The 6,000-nt window shown below is 38.5% G+C and overlaps 1 protein-coding gene across 1 annotated transcript in view; it reads right to left on the minus strand.

Annotated features, from left to right (window-relative positions):
• The window catches only part of LOC133618472 (uncharacterized), a 55,932-nt gene extending 51,479 nt beyond the window's left edge, over nucleotides 1-4,453 (minus strand). The window contains exon 1 of the mRNA XM_061978858.2: nucleotides 4,173-4,453. The gene's annotated coding sequence lies outside the window, so the exon portion shown is untranslated. The remainder of the gene's footprint in view (nucleotides 1-4,172) is intronic.
• Nucleotides 4,454-6,000: the final 1,547 nt, after the last annotated feature.

The following is a 6,000-nucleotide window of genomic DNA, read 5'->3' on the forward strand; positions in this document are numbered from 1 at the left end:
ACACGCACACACATATATACACATGCATACATACATACATACACACACATACATACACAGATACATACTGTACATACATACACATATACATACACACATACATACATACATACATACACAAATATACACATACATACATACATACACACAAACATACACACATACATACACAGATACATACTGTGCATACATACACACCTACATACATACATACACACACATACATAAATACATACATACACACACATACATAAATACACACCTACATACATACATACATATATACATACACACACACATAAATACATATATACATACATAAATACACATACATACATACACACATACATACACACACATGCATACACACATACACACCTACATACATACATATATACATACACACACACACACACACACACACACCTACATACATACATAAATACACACACACACACACACACACACACACACACCTACATACATACACATGCATACACACATACATACATACACACATACATATATACACATACACACACAAACATACATACACACCTACATACAGACCTACATACATACACACATATATACAAACATACATACACAAGCCTACATACACACACCTGCATACATACATACATACATACATACATACATACACACACACACACAAACATACATGCATACATACATGCATACATACATACATACACACACACACACACACAAACATACATGCATACATACAGTACATGCATGCATACATACATACATACACACACAAACATACATGCATACATACATACAGTACATGCATGCATACACACATGCATGCATACACACATACATAAATACAAATAACTTTGATGTGGCTGTGTAAGCACTTGAGCAAAGCCGCCAAAGAGCTGAGGCTGTGCAAACATTGGAAGTTACATTTCTCCAAGCATGTCTGATGACGGCTGCTTCTCCTGTGCTGCACACAAGAGGTGGCCGCCCCTGCTCATATCCCCTCCCCTTCTCCTTTTTTTTTAGCACTTTAAAAGCGACTGCCTCTCACAAAGTTGGACGTGTCGCCACTGCAACATCCACCTGGCACGCTGCACGGCGCTTTACAAAGGTGTGCAAGCACAGGCAAGCGCAAGCATCGAAAATATGATGACATTTTGTCAGTGTTGGTTGGTTTTAAACAAACTTTGCAGCGTGTGAGGAGAGGCCAGTGATCACAGGTCACAGCCATGATTCCCACTCTGCAGGTGTTATTGGCTGGGTCACATTTTGGCGGGTTTTTAAAACTCCTCAAATTGGCCTGCAGTGCAATTTACTGCGAGGGTCCAATTAGTCAGGATGAGCAACAGCATCCATTTAAAATATTTTGTTTTAATAATTAAACTTTATTATTGTTTTTGTTTTTTGTTCATTTTTGATTCAGGTCTTTTTTGTGGAGTGAGCAGACTCATTTTATTCTATTTAACTGTATCATATATTTTACATACGTGTATATTATTGACCTTTTTCTTACATTTATTAAGTGTATTATAGTAATAATGCTGAATACATATAGTGTAAAAAAAAAGCAGACACTAGAAATTAAAATCTTTATTTTTGTTTTTTATCTATTTAAAATTTGTATATAATTATGCTACTTTTTTTTTTCTACAATTTATTTATTGTATTTTTTCCAAAGTAAATTCCATACTTGTAATTGTATTTCAATATATTTATGATATTTATTGTGCATGTACTTATTTCATTGATGCCACTAGAGTAAAAGATACATATTTTCCTCAGTTGGTTAAATGGCTACATGTACAGGAGGTAAGTCTTGCCTTACCAAAAATGATTCTGCGATGAAGAGCAGAGTAAACTTTCTTAATAGAAATATTTGTATTCTATACTTAATTTGATCACATATTTTAAATATTTATTATATATATTTTTTTTACCTTTGTTATTATTTATTATGTATGTTCTTGAATACATTTAGCACTAAAAAAACACTGGATTAATTTTTTTTTTCATTAATATTATTTTACAATTAATTGATTGTGTTTCACAAAAACAACTCCAGAATTATATATATATATATATATATATATATATATATATTTTATTTTTTTTTACCTAAAATATTTACTTTTTATGTACTTATTTTGGCATTTATTTCATTTATTCGACAGTATTAGAAGATACATATTTTCTTCACTTTTTCTCATGTGGGCTGCAGGAGCACTCGCATTACCAAAAATGGTTCTACGATAAGGAGCTAAGCAAAATGTCTTAATTTGATATTTATTTTATTTGATATGTATTCCTACCATAGATTTCACAAATGTGTGTAAGTGTTTTTACAATTAATTGATTGTATTTCACAAAAACACCTTCAGAATTATATATATTTTTAAAATATTAATCTAAAATATTTATAATTTATGTACTTATTTTGGCATTTATTTTTAATTTATTAGACAGCATTAGAAGATATCATGGCTGCAGGTGCACTCGCATTACCAAAAACGGTTCTACGAGGACGAGCTAAGCAACATTTCTTAATTTTGTATTTATTTTATTTGATATTTATTCTTATCATATATTTTACAAATGTATGTAAATGTTTTTACAATTCATTTATTGCACTTCACAAAAACAACTCCAGAATTATATACATTATTAAATATTTATTTAAAATATTTACTATTTATGTACTTATTTTGGCATTTATTTCATTTATTCGACAGTATTAGAAGATACATATTTTCTTCACTTTTTCTCATTTAGGTTAAATGGCTGCAGGTGCACTCGCATTACCAAAAATGGTTCTACGAGGACGAGCTAAGCAAAATATCTTAATTTGATATTTATTTTATTTGATATCTATTCCTATCATATATTTTACAAATGTATGTACCGTATTTTTCGGAGTATAAGTCGCACCGGAGTATAAGTCGAACCGGAGTATAAGTCGCACCTGCCGAAAATGCATAATAAAGAAGGAAAAAAAACATAAGTCGCACTGGAGTATAAGTCACATTTTTGGGGGAAATGTATTTGATAAAAGCCAACACCAAGAATAGACATTTGAAAGGCAATTTAAAATAAATAAAGATTAGTGAACAACAGGCTGAATAAGTGTACGTTATATGAGGCATAAATAACCAACTGGTATGTTAACGTAACATATTATGGTAAGAGTCATTCAAATAACTATAACATATAGAACATGCTATACGTTTACCAAACAATCTGTCACTCCTAATCGCTAAATCCCATGAAATCTTATACGTCTAGTCTCTTACGTGAATGAGATCAATAATATTATTTGATATTTTACGATAATGTGTTAATAATTTCACACATAAGTCGCTCCTGAGTATAAGTCGCACCCCCGGCCAAACTATGAACACAACTGCGACTTATAGTCCGAAAAATACGGTAAATGTCTTTATAAATCATTGATTGTATTTCACAAAAACACCTTCAGAAATATATATATTTGAAAAATATTTATCTAAAATATCTATTATTTATGTACTTATTTTGGCATTTATTTCATTTATTAGACAGTGTTAGAAGATACATATTTTCTTCACTTTTTCTCATGGCTGCAGGTGCACTCGCATTACCAAAAATGGTTCTACGAGGCCGAACTAAGCAAAATGTCCTAATTCGGTATTTATTTTATTTGATATCTATTCCTATCATATATTTTACAAATGTGTGTAAGTGTTTTTACAATTCATTGATTGAATTTCACAAAATAAACTCCTGGAGTTGTATTTAAAGACAATACAACCGATGTAGTTTGGCATTGATTTCATTGATCATACCAGAGTAAACATACAGTATTTGGTTGAAAGGCTCCAGGTACAAGATGTAGGTCTGGGTCTACTTGCGTTACCAAAAATGCTAAGCAAACTTTCTCTGTAGGTTTGACAAGCCGACGTTTTGCCGTGATTCGCGCACCAGAGAGGTAGGGAAAGTGCAGCGGAACATTAGAGCGTTCGGTCCGCACACATTCCGTGACAGGCCGAGCACTGACATGTATCTCCAGGGAGGCGCCGCTTGCCGCAACTAATCCGGCGTGCGCTGCGTGGCGAGGCGGCACACCTTCAGTAACGCCTCGGCCATAAGCCGGCGGCTTAGAGCAACAAAAGACGACGTGTCGTCCTTACCGTTCGGGACGGCTAATCCTGCTTTAGCTGTGTGGCGTTTGTCTTCTGCTGACCCCGGCGAGGCAAGACCATGGCGACCGTCACCGTTCCCGAGAAGACGCGCATCCTGGCTTGATTGGGGTCCTCACACCTTCTCGCCGTTGACCGCACGGGCTCCTTCCTCCTCCCGGGGAGGCTCAGAGTCAACATTCCTGCCTGCAGCCAGCGGATCCATCGGGGGAAAAGGGGGAAAGTTTGAGGGTCGGGAAAGCGCTGTCAAGATGTTCTCGCGGCTCCTCTCAGAGAAGATGAGGCGAGGGCGAGCGAAAGAGGGAGAGCTTGTCCGCCTGACACCCCACCCCTCTCTCTCCCCTCCACTCCAACTGTTGCTCCTCCTCCGTGGTTCCCGAGTCGGATTACCCCTGACATGATAATCTGCCTGAGGGCTGCGACTGCTAAAGGATGCTTTGGGCTTTACGTTCACCTTCTGCTGCCGGAGAAGCTGCCATCTTAAGGAGGGCAAGATGGGCGAGGGGGGGGGGTCCGCGGGTCTTCCAATCTTTTAAGGGGGAATTAAGAAAGTTCACCATTGGTTTAAACGCCGCTAAGACACTTAGATGAAATTATCACAGCGGTGGTATTCCCCCGATAATGGAATCTACGGATAAAAAGCGGCCTTTTGGGCTCCTGAAGCCTCAGGGCGGAAAACGAGGAGCAGATGGTTGTGTGTTTTTAGGGTGGGTGGGGGGTGGGAGGGTGGGGGGTAGGCGGGGGGCTATCAAGGAGGCTTTGAGACGGCAACACAACAATAAACAAGCCGTCGGGCGTCAGGTGCAAAGAAGTCTAAAGAAGGTCTAGAAAGCTGGCAGGTGTTTTGGAGGAGACTTATAAACATACTTGCCAACCTTGAGACCTCCGAATTCAGGATTTCTTATTTAAACGGGGATAGCAGGTCCATTCTATGTGTCAATACTTGATCATTTCGCGATATTGACATATTTTTTAGTAGAGAACATCGACGATAAAGTTCGCAACTTTTGGTCGCTGATAAAAAATGCCTTGCCTGTACCGGAAGTAGCAGACGATATGCGCGTGACGTCACAGGTTGAGGAGCTCCTCACATCTGCACATTGTTTACAATCATGGCCACCAGCAGCGAGAGCGATTCGGACCGGGAAAGCGACGATTTCCCCATTAATTTGAGCGAGGATGAAAGATTCGTGGATGAGGAAAGTGAGAGTGAAGGACTAGAGGGCAGTGGGAGCGATTCAGATAGGGAAGATGCTGTGAGAGGCGGGTGGGACCTGATATTCAGCTGGGAATGACTAAAACAGTAAATAAACACAAGACATATATATACTCTATTAGCCACAACACAACCAGGCTTATATTTAATATGCCACAAATTAATCCCGCATAACAAACACCTCCCCCCTCCCGTCCATATAACCCGCCAATACAACTCAAACACCTGCACAACACACTCAATCCCACAGCCCAAAGTACCGTTCACCTCCCCAAAGTTCATACAGTACATATATTTCCCCAAAGTCACGTACGTGACATGCACATAGCGGCACGCACGTACGGGCAAGCGATCAAATGTTTGGAAGCCGCAGCTGCATGCGTACTCACGGTACCGCGTCTGCGCATCCAACTCAAAGTCCTCCTGGTAAGAGTCTCTGTTGTCCCAGTTCTCCACAGGCCAATGGTAAAGCTTGACTGTCATCTTTCGGGAATGTAAACAATGAAACACCGGCTGTGTTTGTGTTGCTGCAGTCGGCCGCAATACACCGCTTCCCACCTACAGCTTTCTTCTTTGCTGTCTCCATTGTTCATTGAACACATT

Source organism: Nerophis lumbriciformis, linkage group LG19 (genome assembly GCF_033978685.3).
Source record: "Nerophis lumbriciformis linkage group LG19, RoL_Nlum_v2.1, whole genome shotgun sequence".
In the NCBI taxonomy this organism is placed as follows: domain Eukaryota; kingdom Metazoa; phylum Chordata; class Actinopteri; order Syngnathiformes; family Syngnathidae; genus Nerophis; species Nerophis lumbriciformis.